Source organism: Emys orbicularis, chromosome 1, assembly GCF_028017835.1.
Source record: "Emys orbicularis isolate rEmyOrb1 chromosome 1, rEmyOrb1.hap1, whole genome shotgun sequence".
Taxonomy (NCBI): Eukaryota; Metazoa; Chordata; order Testudines; family Emydidae; genus Emys; species Emys orbicularis.
The window spans coordinates 233,681,459-233,700,810 of NC_088683.1; the positions used below are offsets into that span (position 1 = coordinate 233,681,459).

The 19,352-nt window shown below is 48.2% G+C and overlaps 1 protein-coding gene across 1 annotated transcript in view; it reads left to right on the forward strand.

Moving 5' to 3' along the window:
* The window catches only part of ARHGAP6 (Rho GTPase activating protein 6), a 510,221-nt gene that overhangs the window by 33,062 nt on the left and 457,807 nt on the right, over positions 1 to 19,352 (forward strand). The window lies entirely within an intron of this gene.

Genomic DNA, 19,352 nt, shown 5'->3' on the forward strand with positions numbered 1-19,352 from the left:
TGACTCAGGATTCCCCTTCATAATCGCCACGTTCCCCATCTTCAATCTTTGTGTGTGTGTCTGAGTTCCCAGTTGATTGCTTCAGACCCTCAAGGCTCTTTCTTTGCACCAGGGAGCATGAGATACAGCTGTGTGTGTGAGGGTAAGGCCTGGTCTACACTACGACTTTAATTCGGATTTAGCTGCTTTAAATCGAATTAACGCTGGACCCGTCCACACAACGAAGCCATTTAATTCGAATTAAAGAGCCCTTTAATTCGATTTCTGTACTCCTCGACGAGCGGAGTAGCGTCAAAATCGGTATTGTCAATCCGAATTAAGGTTAGTGTGGCCGCAATTCGATGTTATTGGCCTCCAGGAGCTATCCCACAGTGCACCATTGTGACCGCTCTGGACAGCAATCTGAACTCGGATGCGCTGGCCAGGTGGACAGGAAAAGCCCCGGGAACATTTGAATTTCATTTCCTGTTTGCAGAGCGTGGAGAGCACAGGTGACCACAGAGAGCTCATCAGCACAGGTAACCATGCAGGCTGATAATCGAAAAAGAGCACCAGCATGGACCGTACAGGAGGTACTGGATTTGATCGCTATATGGGGAGAGGATTCAGTGCTAGCAGAACTTCGTTCGAAAAGACGAAATGCCAAAACTTTTGAAAAAATTTCCAAGGGCATGATGGAGAGAGGCCACAATAGGGACTCAGATCAGTGCCGCGTGAAAGTCAAGGAGCTCAGACAAGCCTATCAAAAAGCAAAGGAGGCAAACGGTCGCTCCGGGTCAGAGCCGCGGACATGCCGCTTCTACGCCGAGCTAAATGCATTTCTAGGGGGGGCCGCCACCACTACCCCACCTCTGACCGTGGATTCCGGGTCGGGGATAGTCTCATCAGCTACACCTGAGGATTCTGCGGATGGGGAAGAGGAGGAGGAGGACGAGCTTGCAGAGAGCACCCAGCACTCTGTTCTCCCCAACAGCCAGGATCTTTTTCTCAGCCTGACTGAAGTACCCTCCCAAGCCTCCCAAGCCAGTAGCCAAGACCCTGACCCCATGGAAGGGACCTCAGGTGAGTTTACCTTTTAAAATATAAAACATGGTTTAAAAGCAAGCGTTTTTTAATGATTAATTTGCCCTGAGGACTTGGGATGCTTTCGCGGCCAGTACAGCTACTGGAAAAGTCTGTTAACGTGTCTGGGGATGGAGCGGAAATCCTCCAGGGACATCTCCATGAAGCTCTCCTGGAGGTACTCCAAAAGCCTTGCCACAAGGTTTCTGGGCAGTGCAGCCTTATTCCGTCCTCCATGGTAGGACACTTGACCATGCCATGCTTGCAGCAAGTAATCTGGTATCATTGCCTGACAAAGCCTGGCAGCGTATGGTCCCGGTGTTTGCTGGCATTCAAGCAACATCCGTTCTTTATCTTGCTATGTAATCCTCAGGAGAGTGATATCGCTCATGGTAACCTGGTTGAAATACGGGAACTTAATTAAGGGGACAGAGGTGGCCGTTCCTACTGGGCTGTTTGCCTGTGGCTGAAAAGAAATCCTTCCCTGCATTTAGCCAAGTGCAAAGGGGGGGGGGGGGAGGATTGGCCCAGAGCTTTTCGCGTTTTGCTAGCAGGGATCTTCCCTGATACCAGCCACGCGGTGTGGGGAGGGATAAAGCACTCATCCCAGAGAATTCATGGCGGGTTGGGGGGGGTGTTAGTTTGGTTCCTGCAGGGATCTTCCCTGATACCAGCCACGCGGTGGGGGGAGGGATAAAGCACTCATCCCAGAGAATTCATGGCAGGTTGGGGGGGGGGGGTGTTAGTTTGGTTCCTGCAGGGATCTTCCCTGATACCAGCCACGCGGTGGGGGGAGGGATAAAGCACTCATCCCAGAGAATTCATGGCGGGTTGGGGGGGGGTGTGTTAGTTTGGTTCCTGCAGGGATCTTCCCTGATACCAGCCACGCGGTGGGGGGAGGGATAAAGCATTCATCCCAGAGAATTCATGGCAGGTTGGGGGGGGGTGTTAGTTTGGTTCCTGCAGGGATCTTCCCTGATACCAGCGACGCGGTGGGGGGAGGGATAAAGCACTCATCCCAGAGAATTGGATGGTGGGGGGGTGTTAGCTTGTTTTCTGCTGCTGAAGGTTAACAGGAAAACTGCAGCACAACGGGCTTTGCTTGGTATTTGGGAAAGCAGGGCGCAGAAGCCTAAAGACAGTGGCTTACCATGGCAGCATGCAAGCTGAATTCTGTTGCCCGGACCTGCGTCTGTGATCTCTAGCAGCAAAGCCACAGGCACTCAATATTAAGAGGCAAAATGCGACCTTGCACAGAAATCACATGTGCTATGTAATGTGAATAGTATTTGTCACCGTGAAAGAGTATAAGCATTGTTCTGAAAAATGTATTTTTTAAAAAAATTCTCTCCTTTTTTCACTCCCTCCAGCAGCTGCAAATGTTTCAAGCCTCCCTCCTCCTTCCCGAAGGCTATCCCAGATAAGGCATCGGAAAAAGAAGACGCGAGACGAGATGTTTGCAGAAATCATGCAATCCACCAGGAGTGAAAGAGCTCATCTGAATGAGTGGAAGGACACGGTTTGCAAGTATAGGAAAGAAGCCAGTGAACGTGAGGACATGAGGGACCAACGTGAGGACAGAAGGGACCAACGTGAGGAGAGGAGAGACGCTCGAGATGAGAGGTGGCGTCAGGAAGATCAGAGGAGGCAGGATGCAACGCTGGGGCTGCTGCGTGAGCAAACAGACATGCTCCGGCGTCTGGTGGAGCTTCAGGAACGGCTGCTGGAGAACAGAGTGCCGCTACAGCCCCTGTATAACCCCCCTACCTCCTCACCATGTTCCATAGCCTCCTCACCCAGACGTGTAAGAACACGGGGGGGGGGGAGGCTCCGTACACCCTCCCATTCCACCCCAGTGGACAGCCCAAGCAAAAGGCTGCCATTTTTTTAACCTTTTTTTAGTGGGCTTTTCCTTCCCGCTGATCCTCCTCCCAAACCCCACTCAGGTTCTCTCCCTCTTTTTATAATCAATTAATAAAGAATAAATGATTTTTAAACAATAGTGACTTTATTTCCTTTGAAAGCAAGCTGGGGGAAGGGGGAGGGTGGGTTCCTTACAGAGAATGAGTCAATAAAGGGGGCGGGTTTTCATGAAGGATAAACAAACAGAAATTTCACACTGTAGCCTGGCCAGTCATGAAACTGGTTTTCAAAGCTTCCCTAATGCGCAGCGCTTCCTGGTGTGCTCTTCTAATCGCCCTGGTGTCTGGCTGCGCGTAATCAGCAGCCAGGCGATTTGCCTCAGCCTCCCACCCTGCCATAAAGGTCTCCCCCTTGCTCTCACAGAGATTGTGGAGCACACAGCAAGCAGTAATAACAATGGGGATATTGATTTGGCTGAGGTCTGAGCGAGTCAGTAAGGATCACCAGCGACCTTTTAAACGGCCAAATGCACATTCTACCACCATTCTGCACTTGCTCAGCCTGTAGTTGAACAACTCCTGACTCCTGTCCAGGCTGCCTGTGTATGGCTTCATGAGCCATGGCATTAAGGGGTAGGCTGGGTCCCCAAGAATAACAATTGGCATTTCAACATCCCCAACGGTTATTTTCTGGTCCGGAAAGTAAGTCCCTTGCTGCAGCCGTTTAAACAGATTGGTGTTCCTGAAGACGCGAGCGTCATGAACCCTTCCTGGCCAGCCCACATGGATGTTGGTGAAACGTTCCTTGTGATCCACAAGTGCTTGCAGCACCATTGAAAAGTACCCCTTGCGGTTTATGTAGTGGGTACCCTGGTGCTCCGGTGCCAAGATAGGAATATGGATTCCATCTATCGCCCCACCACAGTTAGGGAATCCCATTGCAGCAAAGCCATCCACTATGACCTGCACATTTCCCAGAGTCACTACCTTTCGTAGCAGCACCTCCGTGATTGCTTTGGCTACTTGCATCACAGCAGCCCCCACAGTAGATTTGCCCACTCCAAATTGATTACTGACTGACCGGTAGCTGTCTGGCGTTGCAAGCTTCCACAGGGCTATCGCCACTCGCTTCTCAACTGTGAGGGCTGCTCTCATCTTGGTATTCTGGCGCTTCAGGGCAGGGGAAAGCAAGTCACAAAGTGCCCTTACGCATGCGAAAGTTTCTCAGCCACTGGGAATCGTCCCACACCTGCAACACTATGCGGTCCCACCAGTCTGTGCTTGTTTCCCGGGCCCAGAATCGGCGTTCCAAGCCTATAACCTGGCCCATTAACATCATAATCTCCAAAGCACCGGGGCCCGCGGTCTGAGAGAATTCACGGTCCATGTCCATGTCCTCATCACGCTTGTCGCTGCGCTGCAGTCGCCGCCTCCTCCTCCTCGCCTCTTTTTTCTGCTCCTGGGTAAGCATAAACTCCACGAGAACGCGCGAGGTGTTTACAATGTTCATGACTGCGTTCTGGAGCTGAGCGGGATCCATGCTTGCTGCGGTATGGAGTCTGCAGAGTTCACTCAGGAAAAAAGGTGCAAAATGGTTGTCTGCCGTTGCTTTCAGGGAGGGAGGGGGAGGCTGTACCCAGAACCACCTGCAACAATGTTTTTTGCCCCATCATGCACTGGGGTCTCAACCCAGAATTCCAAGGGGGGGTGGAGACTGCGGGAACTATGGGATAGCTATGGGAAAGCTACCCACAATACAACGCTCTGGAAATCGATGCTAGTACGGTAGCTTGGACGCACACCACCGAATTAATGTGCCTAGTGTGGCCGAATACATTCGAATTTATAAAATCGGTTTCCTAAATTCGAATTATATAAATTCGGATTAATCCCGTAGTGTAGACATACCCTTAGTCAAGGTGTTTCTGCTCTTCCTCTTTTACTTCCAAGATTCAGAGGGATCTTTTGCAGTCTTATGACATCAGTCCACTTAGTCCTAAAATTTGAAATCTGGATACTCTGTCATTTTTGTACTACTTTTGATTATATTGTCTTCATCCTGCCATCTCTTACCATTGCACATTTCATCTCCCTGACCTCAACTCTCTTCCCCCTGCCCTATCCTTTCCCTACATTTATTCCTATCTCCCATCAGCTCCCTACTGCCTTTATCCATCCCCCTTTCTTCTCCTCCCCCATTCCAGTGTGCCCACAAAAAATTCTAAGTTTTTATAATATAAATAAACATTAGCTTAAACAAAACAATCTCTTGCCAAAAATCACAGTTTACAAACTCTAGTAAGATGGTTACATTACTCTTTAAGCAGCCACACAAATCTTGTAACTCTTTTCCTTCTTTCACCATTCCCATCCCCTTTCTTTTATCCATTTGTTATGAGTTGTCTTTATTTAGACCCTGATTTTGCAAACTCTTCAACATGTGCATAACATTCCTTCCATGAATAAAGCTAAGCATGCACTGAAGTGTTTGCAGAAATTGGATCTTCAACTGTAGGTTCTAAGAGCAAGGATTGTGTCTTTTGTGTTTTGTGTAGCAACTTCTATAAAGAGTATAAACCCTTTGGTGTTCTATAAAACAAGATTGTGAAATCACTGGCGCAGGGACCATCTTTTTGTTCTGTGTTTGTACAGTACCTAGCACAATGGGTCCTGGTCCGTGACTGGGACTCGTGGGGGGGGGGAGGGCTGTGTGTTACAGAAATACAAGGAATACTAATAGCAATACATTTTATCATTAATGGGGACCATAATATAAAAAATACATTTACTCTAAAATACAAAGGATAATATTTTTACTGAGCTTTTTTTATTTAATCAAGTTAAAACAAAGTAACTGACCAATCAAATAAGAAGCTATCTAAACAATGCAATGATGTAGACTAGGACTTTGATATGGTTTCCATTTGACTATGTGAATTATGAACACTTGTTTTAAGGTACGTTGTTTTGTTTTTTAAATTTTTTTTAAAGCAGTTTACCTTATTTCTTCATACAGTTGTGGGAGCTGTATTTCTTTGGTCTTAATCTGCATACTCTAATGGGAACTCCTGCTGGGAAGTACTAGTATAATGACAGTTGCTGTAGAAAGATAAAAACCCTATTCACATTTACAGTAATAGTGAAACAGTGACAAATATTTCTAAAAAATGTGTACATTTTCATATTTGGAGTTAATAGTTATTTAAGGGATCACAATCAGTTCCTGTAATTTTGCACTTTCATGTATAATGCTAAGCTTTGACTCATGAGTGCCCCGTGTAGTTCTCTAGCTAATATTTTGTGTGTGAGCACCACGTGCTTTATTTTAGCTGAGCGATCCACAGACTTCCTGATCCTTTGGGGAATGATCTAAAAGCCCACTGAAGTCAATTGAGAAACTTCTTTTGATTTTAATAGTCTTTGGATCAGGCCTATATTTACTGAACATGATGAACCAGCATAGAAACAGTGATTGGCATTCTGTCAGGCAGGAGCGGCGCCAGGGTTTTTGCCACCCTAGGTGGCAGCGCTCCTCCTCTGAGCATTCGGCAGCGGGGGTCCTTCCACTCCGCATCTTCGGGGCACTTCGGCGGTGGGTCCCGGAGCGAGTAAAGGACCCGCCGCCGAATTTCCGCCGAGGACGGCAAAATGCCGCCCCCCAAATCCTGCCTTCCTAGGCGACCGCCTAGGGTTGCTTAGTGGAAGCGGCGGCCCTGCTGTCAGGAATAAATAATGTTCACTCGAAAGTGCAGCTTCCTCATAGCTTAATCCAACAAACTGAATGAACAAGAAATCCAAAATGTATACAGTGAGCCTCATATCCTACTTGCAACCATTAAATTCATAAATACATATAGCTCAACAATATAATATGCCTGACCTAAATGTACTGCAACATTTGGCCTTATGGAGGTGTAGTACATGGCCTCCCTCGAGGAGGGAGAGGTATACCAACACCTGGGCACACCCACAGGAGTCTGCGTTCGACAGACCCCCGAAGACACCATTGCGGAGATCCTGCGGGACGTGGCCCAAATCGACTTCTCCCTGCTCACCCCCTGGCAAAAGATCAACGCCCTCAATACCTTCCTGATCCCCGCATCTCCTTCATCCTCAGGGGATCGGCCGTAGCCAAGGTGCCCCTGAACAAGGCTGACAGCACCATCAGGCAGCTGGTGAGGAAATGGCTCTACCTTCCCCAGAGGGCTAGAACCAACATCATCTACATTTCCCACAGGCAGGGTGACGCCAACGTACCTCGGATGGCCGTCCTGTGCGACGTGGCAGTGATCACCCATGCCTTCCGCCTCCTGATGTGCCCGGACCCGATGGTGAGGAGCATCGTGGAGGAAGCCTTACGGGACATGGTCAGGAAACGCATCGCCAGGGCTCCCTCCGTGCAGGACGTTGCCACTTACCTCAACGGCTCCCTGGAAGCTGAGTTTGGGAGAGAGATGGGAGACCACTCCTCTCTCTGGTCCCATGCTCGCAACGCCTCGAGACTCCTAGAAAAGAGGATCAGCTGCCGCTGGAAGTGGTGCGAGGAGCGCCGGGAGCTGGGAGTCCTGGTGCCATGCATAAAGACCTCGGATCACACCATCGTCACCCCGACCGCCAGAACGATGCTGGAAAGGACCCTGAAAGACGTCATCCGCTGCCACTACGTCAAGAACCTCAAGCAGAAGCCGGACCAGGGCAAGGTGTTTGAGGTGTCCAGCAAGTGGGATGCCAGCAACCACTTCCTCCCCGGGGGCAGCTTCACCAGGTTCACCGACTGGTGGTTTGTCCACCGGGCCTGACTCAGCTGCGTTCCCCACAACGGAGCCATCTGCCATGGCAACCAGGACAAGCGCTGCAGGAAGTGTGGCTACTCCAGTGAGACCCTGCCCCACATCCTGTGTGGATGCCAGCACCACTCCGGAGCCTGGCGGCACCGCCACAACGCCATCCAGAACCGGCTGGTGAAAGCCATCCCACCATCCCTGGGGAAGATCACCGTTGACTCCGCCATCCCTGGAACAGACAGCTAACTGCGACCTGACATTGTTGTGACCGATGTGGAAAAGAAGAAGGTCCTCATGGTAGACGTTATGGTGCCATTTGAAAACAGGTCACCAGCCTTCCACGAGGCCCGAGCTCAGAAGGTGTTGAAATACACCCCACTGGCCGACACTCTGAGAGCCCAGGGCTACAAGGTCCAGATCCATGCCATGGTCGTGGGAGCCCTGGGCGCGTGGGATCTCCACAACAAGCCAGTGCAGAGAGCGTGCGGAGTCGGTCAATGCTACGCCCGGCTCATGAGACAGCTCATGGTGTCCAACACCATCGGGTAGTCCAGAGACATCTACACAGAACACATCACGGGACACCATCAGTACCAGGTCGAGTAATCGAGGCCACTGGCCAGGGAAATAACCCACTTCCTTCCCTGACGAACCAGGGGACGCACCCCATCCATGTACTTATGCGCTACACCAATACTGATTTGGACTCTAAATACATTCCATGGGTGGCGTACCCGAGCCCACTTATCCATTGACCTTTTAAAAACTCCCGCACCCCAATCTGAATCTATGCTGGTTATGTGATATGTATGTATCTCGTGAACCTTGTAACCGATACTTGTAATCCCTCATAATCCAAGCCTGACCAAAGATATACAGTACCTTCCCTCTTAACTTATGTAAATTTGACTTTAAACATTAACTTTAATAAAATTTCACTTCTTAGATAGCTTGCCGCATTTTAGAAGGTGACATGTGACATGCCTTTCACATTAGAGCATTAAATTACTTTATCCCCTTCCATAACTTTTATATAAAAACAGATTCTATTCTGTTTTTTTCCCTCTACAGTTGCTATTTTCAAACAGTTAACTAAAGATGAGAATAATTTTAGTTTTGTGCATGTCATGGATGCAGGGCCGATGCAACCACTAGGCGAACTAGGCAGCCGCCTAGGGTGCCTTGTGGTTGAGGGCGCCTAAAAGTCCGTTCAGGCGAGGAGGTGGAGTGGAGATTAGCTGGGGCGGGGGAGTGTGGGGAGGGCCGCCCGCAGTAACGGGGGAGGCGCACAGGGGAACCACTCCCCGCCCCAGATCACCTCCACTCTGCCTCCTCCGCTGAGCACACAGCCCCCACTCTAATTCTCCTCCAATCGGCGCCGCAAGCCTGGGAGGGGAGGAGAATTAGAGCGGCGCCGGCATGCTCAGCAGAGGAGGCGGAGCGGAGGTGAGCTGTGGTGGGCTCCCAGGGCGGGGTTAGCTTCTGCGAGGGGGGGCCCTCCCTGGACGGCGGGGGCAGCGGGCGGGGTTAGCTGCCATGGAGGGGGCCTCCCCGGGTGGGGTTAGCTGCAGAGGGGGGTAGCTGCTGCGGGGGGGTGGGGGTGGGCTGGGTTAGCTGCCACGGCGGGCGGGGTTAGCTGCCACGGGGGGGGGGGCTCTGGTGGTGGGGGGGTGTGGTTAGCTGCTGCGGGGGGGTGGGGTTAGCTGGGTGTGGGGGGGTGGCGCAAGGTGGAAGTTTCTCCTAGGACGCAAAACTTCCTTGTACCAGCCCTGCATGGATGACAGACTTATGATAATGAGTCAATATAGTAATGCCTTCGTGGACCTCATAGACTGAAAGTCTATGGGAGTATCACAAATTCACATGAAAACACCATCTTTTGCTCTGAATTTTTGCTGTTTAATCTTATTTGTCTGGAAGCATATCTCTCAATTGTCCCTCATTTCAAGAGACATCACTCATTTTAGTCTGTTACCTGCTTTCCACATAAATTTGGTGTCCTCTCACTTTTAATGTTGAAAATTATTTACATCAGAAATAAAGAACCTTGTAACTGAAGTTATAAAAATTATTTAAACTCAAGGAGTGAATCCCACATAATTTTGAGTTTCTTGCATGAATGTCCCTCATTTGGCGGACTTCGTTCCACATTGTGTCTCACAGTTGAGCTTTGGCAGCTCAGTGGTATGTAAGAAAGATGTATAAAAATGGAAACTCACTATTGACTGTCAAGTATCAGGGGATAGCCGTGTTAGTCTGTATCTACAAAAACAACAAGGAGTCTGGTGGCACCTTAAAGACTAACAGATTTATTTGGGCATAAGCTTTCGTGGGTAAAAACCTCACTTCTTCAGATGCATAGAGTGAAAGTTACAGATGCAGGCATTATATACTGACACATGAAGAGAAGGGAGTTACTTCGCAAGTGGAGAACCAGTGTTGACAGGGTCAATTCAATCAGGGTGGATGTAGTCCACTCGCAATAACAGATGAGGAGGTGTCAATTCCAGGAGAGGAAAAGCTGCTTCTGTAATGAGCCAGCCACTCCCAGTCCCTATTCAAGCCCAGATTAATGGTGTTAAATTTGCAAATGAATTTTAGTTCTGCTGTTTCTCTTTGAAGTCTGTTTCTGAAGTTTTTTTGTTCAATGATAGTGACTTTTAAATCTGTAATAGAATGACCAGGGAGATTGAAGTGTTCACTTACTGGCTTTTGTATGTTACCATTCCTGATGTCCGATTTGTGTCCATTTATTCTTTTGTGGAGGGACTGTCCGGTTTGGCCAATGTACATGGCAGAGGGGCATTGTTGGCACATGATGGCGTATATAACATTAGTGGATGTGCAGGTGAATGAGCCCTTGATGGTGTGGCTGATGTGGTTGGGTCCTCTGAGGGTGTGGCCAGAGTAAATCTAACAACATTGTCAATCTTTCCAACCACACACTTGTACTTGTCCTTGTTGGGCCTGTCCTGTAGTAGAGAAACAGATTGACAGAGCAAGACGGGTACCCAGAAATCACCTACTACAGGACAGGCCCAACAAGGACAATAACAGAACACCACTGGCCATCACATACAGCCCCCAGCTAAAACCTCTCCAGCGCATTATCCACGATCTACAACCTATCCTGGAAAATGATCCTTCGCTCTCACAGACCTTGGGAGGCAGGCCAGTCCTCGCTTACAGACAACCCCCCAACCTGAAGCAAATACTCACCAGCAACTACACACCACACCACAGAAACACCAACCCAGGAACCAATCCCTGTAGCAAACCTCTGTCCCCATATCTACTCTGGCGACACCATCAGAGGACCCAACCACATCAGCCACACCATCAAGGGCTCATTCACCTGCACATCCACTAATGTTATATATGCCATCATGTGCCAGCAATGCCCCTCTGCCATGTACATTGGCCAAACCGGACAGTCCCTCCGCAAAAGAATAAATGGACACAAATCGGACATCAGGAATGGTAACATACATAAGCCAGTAAGTGAACACTTCAATCTCCCTGGTCATTCTATTATAGATTTAAAAGTCACTATCATTGAACAAAAAAACTTCAGAAACAGACTTCAAAGAGAAACAGCAGAACTAAAATTCATTTGCAAATTTAACACCATTAATCTGGGCTTGAATAGGAACTGGGTGTGGCTGGCTCATTACAGAAGCAGCTTTTCCTCTCCTGGAATTGACACCTCCTCATCCATTATTGGGAGTGGACTACATCCACCCTGATTGAATTGGCCTTGTCAACACTGGTTCTCCACTTGCGAAGTAACTCCCTGCTCTCCATGTGTCAGTATATAATGCCTGAATCTGTAACTTTCACTCTATGCATCCGAAGAAGTGAGGTTTTTACCCACGAAAGCTTATGCCCAAATAAATCTGTTAGGCCTGGTCTACACTTACCCCCCAAGTCGAAGTAAGGTACGCAAATTCAGCTACGTGAATAACGTAGCTGAATTCGACATACCTTACTTCGAATTTACCGCGGTCCACACGCGGCAGGCAGGCTCCCCCGTCGACTTCGCGGTACTCCTCTCGCCGAGCTGGAGTACCGCAGTCGACGGGGATCACTTCCTGGTTCGATTTATCGCGTCCACACCAGACGCGATAAATCGAACTCGGAACTTCGATCCGCAGCCGTCAAACTACCGGGTAAGTGTAGACTAGCCGTCTTTTAAGGTGCCACCAGACTCCTTGTTGTCACTATTGACTGCACATTCGAGGAGGCTCAAAAGTGCAAGTTTTCTCCCAAAGTCCTCATTAACTTACATGTATTAAACTGGCTTGAAAACTTCTGATGCAGTGGTACTATAACATAGGACTTATAATCCTCTTTGACCACAGTTCAGCCTTCCTTGGGTAGAAATTGGTGAATTAAGCCATTCACCATGAAGGTAATTTAGCTGCAGAATTAGGTTGGCTATGTATGTCAATAATTGTGACAGTACTAGTGAAGATTTAGTATGTAAAAAATGCTGTGTAACTGGTTTTACTATGTACTTTTTGCAAATACCTTTCATAGACTGGTTGTCTCTGTACTACTCTGTGTATTCCCATAGTACAAGATGCTATACTTAAATATTTAAAGTTGTAGGTAAAATATATAATAATTTATTTGAGAAATTCAATGTGACCATGTAATTAAAGATTGCGTCATAATGAGATCGGCGTGAAGGTTGCATATCCAACTTTAACAGCATATCCTGACTTTAGAGTACGTAAGAGAACACTAATGTTACATGGTTAATGTAGCTTATTATATCAAATATATTATATCAAATGCAATTTTAAATAGTCAAAATGCTAGCAGTAAGAGGACTTTCTCATTCTTTGCCTTTTTTTCTGCTTAGTTAACATGTGTGAATGTTCTGTTGGAAATCCTGAAGGGGTAATGGCTGGCCATGAATTGCATTACTTTGTTAATTTATATACATTAGTGTGTAAATATAGATAATTAAAAGTGCATGTGGTATCTTTTGCAATTACTTTTGTTTTGTTTGGCTTTGTTACTGGTGAATTGCAAATGAAATCATTACAATTCCACCTACTTCAGCAGAATGTGCGTAAATGTCTCCATTAGCCAGGCTATGAGGGTGCATTCAGCAAGTGCTTAGTTTAAACTAGCTTCCTTCTAGTGTCTTCTTCTCCACTCCCCTTCAGAACATGATAGTTCCAGCCTGGTTCTGATTACTGGCTTCTGTTCTAGTATGGTGGTCTAGAATATATTAAGCTGGTGACGCACAGTATTCCAGGGAAGCACAGAGACCACTATTAGGGTAGGTCAGATGTAATATGCACATTATTCCTTGTCCTCCGTTTCCTGCTAGGCTCTCAGATGGCTTCCAACACCAGTTTGAGACCACCAATGAATTAGGGCCCAGCTATATTTTTGGCCACATTTTCATCAATGAATCTCTAACACAGTTTCACTTCTCTAGGATAAAATACACTTTATACTGAGAGCTGGAAATAGTGTTCTTAACTCACTGGTTATGGAGTGATCTCCCAGCGGGACATGGACTAACTTGGAGTTTAAGCACTTGTAGCATAAGTCGCGGAGCTGGGCGAGCCACCTGAGCCATGACTCCACCACTTTTAAGCAGGTACATAGAAAATAGGGCTGCTGTCTGGCCAATATTTTGACCAGCTTGGCTGGCGTTTTTTTTCTACTGTCTTTTCAGTTGCTGGTCAAGAATTGTAAATTGCCAGGTGTTCTGCTGCACAAGCATTTGGCCGTATGCACAATGTTCTTGTAACTAGTGGCCACGCACGTTGCAGGTGGGAGTACACTGTGGCCAGTACCTGGATCCAACTCTGCGTGCACAGCGTGGACTGTGCCATGGGCCGGGCCTTACCTGCTGTCTGCAGAAACTGTGGTGGCTCCTCTCAGCACTGGGGACTGGCCAGGAAGCGGGATGGACTCAGTCACCCAATGTGCATGAGGAGCAGGGCGGGGTAGGTAGGAGCTCCCTCCTGGGAAGGGTTGTTGGGGGGCTCCCTCGAGGGCTGAGGCTCCTGGGAGGGAGTGGATGTAAGGGCTCATGGGCCATGGAGCCAGGCTGCGGTTAGGGTTGCCAACTTTCTAATTCCAGAAAACTGAACACTCTTGCCCTGCCCACTGCTCCGCTCCTTCCCTGAGGCCCCACTCACGCCATCCCCCCTCCCTCCGTCGCTTGCTCTCCCCCACTCTCTCTCTCTCATGCTCATTTTCACTGCACGGCCCAAACAGGCATATTTATTGTTTTGGCAGATGTATTATGCTAAATTCAGATTATATTTATTACAGGACGCTAGAGCTGGCAGCAAAATAGTCAAAAAGGGTAATTAAAAAAAATGAAATTTCACAAAAGTTTTCATGATTCTTTCCCTCCCCTCTTCCCATTTTTCATAACCAGCTCCATGTTTTTTGTTCACTAAAGTTATTGTAATTTTATGTGTGGAATTAGGACCACACATTATCCCTGCTGCAATGGGTCCATTAAAGGCCCACTCCCGAAGCCCAAACACAAATCCACAGAGCACAACCACAGAGATGCACACCTGTCCAGATACCTATAAAAATAAATCTGTAGAAACTGACTCCCACACCTACATGCAGATACATACATGTATTCATGTGTACACATCTAGCATGCGCTATCACATATACTTCCACATTATATATTATTACAATTGTTGTTTAGTGCCTGGAGACCCCAACTAAGATCAGGGCTCCAGGGTGGTAAGTGCTGGACATACACATAAAAAGAGAGAGTCTGCAACAAAGAGTTAATAATGTAGCTAGACAAAGGTGGGGAGAAATGTATGATACATTGCTTCTTCTGCAATTACTAGTCAACAACATTCACTTTTTAAGAAATAATACATTTATTTTAGAGTTCCCTTCTCTTTTAAAAACTTATGATATGAATACACACATTTTATGTCATCAATTTTTTTTGTGTGCAACCCAGCAAAAGGAATAAAAGTCAAAGTTAGGCTGCATATTTTATTCACACAGGTATATATGCGGCAGTACACGCACCTCCCTACACAAAGACACACAGTCTGTTACACACATACAATGCATACATGCACACACTTGCCTACACAGAGACACTTTTTCATACACTTTTCCAGTTTTCCACTTTGCCTAAATCACCCAGGTGGGAAGGGAGGAGGGTGAGCTAGAGGTGAAAAGGTGGGGAAGGGGGGTAGAGGAGAGAGGATGGGGTGTGGGGGGTATGTGGGGTGGATGGGGATGCAGGGGGAGGCAGAAGGCTACAGGTGCCTGAGGATGTGGGGGGCACTGGGGTGTATAGGGACATAATGGGAATGCAGCAGTGTAGGGAGGTGAATCGGGTGTGAAGGACATGGGGGTGGCGGTTCTGGGAGGTGGAGAGGATGGGTGGGAGAGCGCTGTAAGGGGTACAGGGCTGGAATAGGCAGGTGTGGGGGCAGAATGGGATGGGACAGGGGAGGGATGCAATGATGGGGGGGATTGTGGTGCAGGGGGGGTAGGACGGGGAGGGATGCAGTAACAGGGGGATGGAGGTGCAGGGGATTGGGATGGGGAGGGATGCAATGATGGGGGGATGGGGTGCCGGGGTGGGACAGGGAGGAGTGCAGTGAGGGGGATGGGATGTGGGGGGTGTGACGGGTTGGATCACAGAAACCCCCTTGGGAGCTGCCACCTGATGTGCAAAGACTACCTCTGCTCCTGTTTTCCCTGCCAGCTCAGGACTCCAGCACCCTGTCTTGCTGAGCCAGACACTCCTGTCTGCTCCAACACAGACCCAGGGTCTGAATCACTTGCCCCAAAGCTGCAAGTTTACCTGAAAACAGGTCACAGAAGTGTGCTTGTCTTTAGCACTCAGATGCCCAACTCCCAATGGGGTCTAAACCCAGATAAATCCGTTTTACCCTGTATAAAGCTTATGCAGAGTAAACTCATAAATTGTTCGCCCTCTATAACACTGATAGAGAGATATGCACAGTTGTTTGCTTCCCCAGGTATTAGTACATACTCCGAATAAATTACTAAATAAAAAGTGATTTTATTAAATACAGAAAATAGGGTTTAAGTGGTTCCAAGTAGTAACAGACAGAACAAAGTAAGTCACCAAGTAAAATAAAATAAAATGCGCAAATCTATGTCTAATCAAACTAAATACAGATAAGTTCCTCACCAGTTCCAGAATGCTCCCTTTTGCAGGCTGATCTCCTTTTAGCCTGGGTCCAGCAATCACTCACACCCCCTGTAGTTACTGTCCTTTGTTCCAGTTCCCTTCAAGTATCCTCGGGGGGTGGAGAGGCTCCTTCCTTAGCCAGCTGAAGACCCCCTGGAGGGGTCTCCCACAGGTTTAAATAGACTCTCTCTTGTGGGTGGAGACCCCCCTCCTCCCTCCTATGCAAAGTCCAGCTCCAAGATGGAGTTTTGGAGTCACCTGGGCAAGTCACATGTCCCTGCATGACTCAGTCTTTACAGGCCGAAGCCATTGTTCACATGGTATCTTGCATGTCTCCAGGAAGACTTCTTATGTGAATTGGAGCATTCCAAGATGCATTGTTCCCCGAGTGTTTCCTGATCAGGTACTTAACCTGGCGAATTCCTTCCTAAAGAAGCTGACCAAATGCCTCACAAAGCTTACTTAGAAACCAAGCAAGCATACAGCCCATATTCTTAACCTCAAGTAGAAAATGATATATATATGTACAAATAGGATGAATAGATATAGTAGACCATAACCTTTACGGAGATATGTTACATGGCACAGGCAGCACAAAACATATTCCAGTTATATCATACATACATTTATAAACACCCCCCCATAAAGCCTTATGGGGTACACTGTCACAGGGGGGTTGGGGCGTACAAATATGATGCAGTGAGGGAGATGGGGTACGGGGAGGTTGGGGCGGGGAGAGATGCAGTAACAGGGGGATGGGATGCAGGGGGCTTGGGATGGGAAGGAGTGCAGCGAGGGGGATGGGGTGTGGGGGGGTTGGGGCGGGGAGGAGTGCAGCGAGGGGGATGGGGTGTGTGGGGGAGTTGGGGCGGGGAGGGGTGCAATGACAGTGGGATGGGAGTGCATGGGTGGGAGGGGGAGGGGTGCAGTGAGGGAGATGGGGTGCGGGGGGGTTGGGGCGGGGAGGGGTGCAGTGAGGGGGATGGGGTGTGGGGGGGTTGGGGCGGGGAGGGGTGCAGTGTGAGGGGGATGGGGTGCAGGGGGGTTGAGGCGGGGAGGGGTGCAGTGTGTGGGGGGTTGGGGCGGGGAGGGATGCAATGATGGGGGGATGGGAGTGCAGAGGTGGGACTGGGAGGAGTGAAGTGAGGGGGATGGGATGCGGGGGGGTTGGGGCTGGGAGGGATGCAGTGGGGGGGATGGAGGTGCGGGGGAGTTGGGATGGGGAGGGATGCAGTGGGGGGGATGGGGGTACAGTCCCATTCCCAGCATTCGGAGATAGGGATACACCTAACTCCAACTGCTGGGCGTCTGCGATGAGGTAACTGCCTTATCTCCTCTGTATCATTAATACAAATATGACCACAGGCAGCTCCTCATTACTCTCTAGAAGTTTGTCTAGATTTCCTGTGAGATCCACAATCTTTATATTCAAGAGGCCAGTCAATGAACTGTTCTTGTGGTCACCAGATCCCCAGTATTGATGTTTGCAATAATTGAATCCATGGTTATAAGACAAAGGTAGGTGCAGTATCAAGGGGACTTCTCCTTTGCTAGTGTTTCTCTGTACAAGATCTACTTTAAGCACTCGCAGCATTTGCTTCTGTCATTGTTCTTAACTAAGACTTGTCACAGTTTGAGCTTTATAGCAGTGAAGGAAATTGTGTCTGTTCTCATCTTGCATTTCTGTAGCACCTTTTATTTTAGGATCACAACTGAATTTAAAATGTTCATTTTCTCACAAGCCTCCCTGCGAAACATATATCCTAAGTAGTAGTTTACACATTTTGTAATATACATTGGTCTCCATTTAGGTTACTGCAGCATAGGTCTACATCATCTGCATGGCATTTTACATCTAGGTTTAACAAGTTTTCCTAATGGGCACACATAATGGACTTAATTTTGATTCTGCAATTGTTTCATTTCCCCGCCCATAAGCATACTGCGATTTCACTGTTTATTGAAGTTTTTCCCTCAATGTTTTCCAGTTTTATTAATTTTACAACTTTTCTTCAGCCTGGCTTAAAAAATTTTCAGTTTCCCTTACTGTCTATTCATATTGTTCTTTCAAAAAATTGTTCTCAAACTTCCCTTCCAGGGAGGTCGTGGAAGATCAGACCTCTGAGGTCTCATGGAATTTTCTTTAACAGAGTCCAAGGTCATGGGGCTGAATGCATTGTTTGAATATTCATCCAACAAGATCTTTGTCCATGCAGCAACTGAACCCAGCTGAACACTGCTGCTTACAATCATGATCAGTCGTTGTTTATTTAACCCAGGCTGTATTTTAAACAGTTTTCGATGACAGGCATGTTATGAGTCATATATTGCTTATAGCAGTGCTTAAATATCCTTAGATTAGATCTGGTTATCTTCATTGCTGCTGAGCAAAATGGGAGGATTCCTTCTTTTCACATTGTTCCATTATTAATCAAAGTTATTCTGATGTTTTTCAGTCTGTTATTTGGAAAAATGTAACCAAGATTAAAAAAAAGATTTGATTGCATGCTTTCCCCTAATGAGCGAAAGGATTACACCACCAGTTTTTGGCAGAATTTTAAGTGTTCATTTAAAAACAAAAGTTTCTAGCCCTTTTGATTGCAGTGATAATCCAAGTGTGAACTGAGGCAGTTCTGTCTTTTTATTTCTGCAGTCCGACAACTGCAGGGTCTTCTACTGCTCATATCTTTTCCAAGCAGCAGAAGAGTTAATCTGAAATTCCTTGCTGCGATTTAGAACCCTGTGACAGCAGTCAAAAATCTTGTCAATTTTAACTTTGTTGTCCCCTCTGAAAGGGCAGGAGCAGAAGTGAAAGCTAGTACTGAAGTATTCAGCGGGGAGGAGCACCAGAAAAATGAAAGGCCCAGGTAGAGTAGTGGAGACCCATCATCCCCAGGGCCAGCTCCAGGCACCAGCTGAGCAAGCTGGTGCTGAGCAAGCTGGTGCTTGGGGCGGCAGATTGTTGGAGGCGGCATTCTGTCCAATCCTAGGGCGGCACGGCCGCTTTTTTTGTTGTTGTTGTTCCGCTCTGGCCGCCCTGTAGGGGGCGGCGGCGCGGAGAACCAGAGCGCCCTGCAGGGCAGTCCTCTTCCTTCCCTGCCCGCCGACCGGAGCGGAGCCCTCGCGGCAGGCGGCAGGAGGCGGCGCAGCGGGAGGGGCCGCGTGGCAGCGCCCCTGCTGTAGCCCTGGCCGCCCCCTTCTCTCTCTCTCTCTCCCGCCCACTCCCTCCCCCAACCGGTCCCCCTGCACCTGTGCTCCGGCCGCGGCCAAAAAGCCAGAGCCGGCCCTGATCATCCCACATGAGCTAGGAGGCTCACAGGTTGAGGGTGAAGAGACAGAGGTCTTTTTTCTTTCCTGCAGCCAGATGGGGTTAAGAGAGCTTCATACTTATACCACCCACCAGACAGAGGCTGGCATGAAAGATGAAGCCTCCCAATAGGATATGTGGCAGAGCCTTGA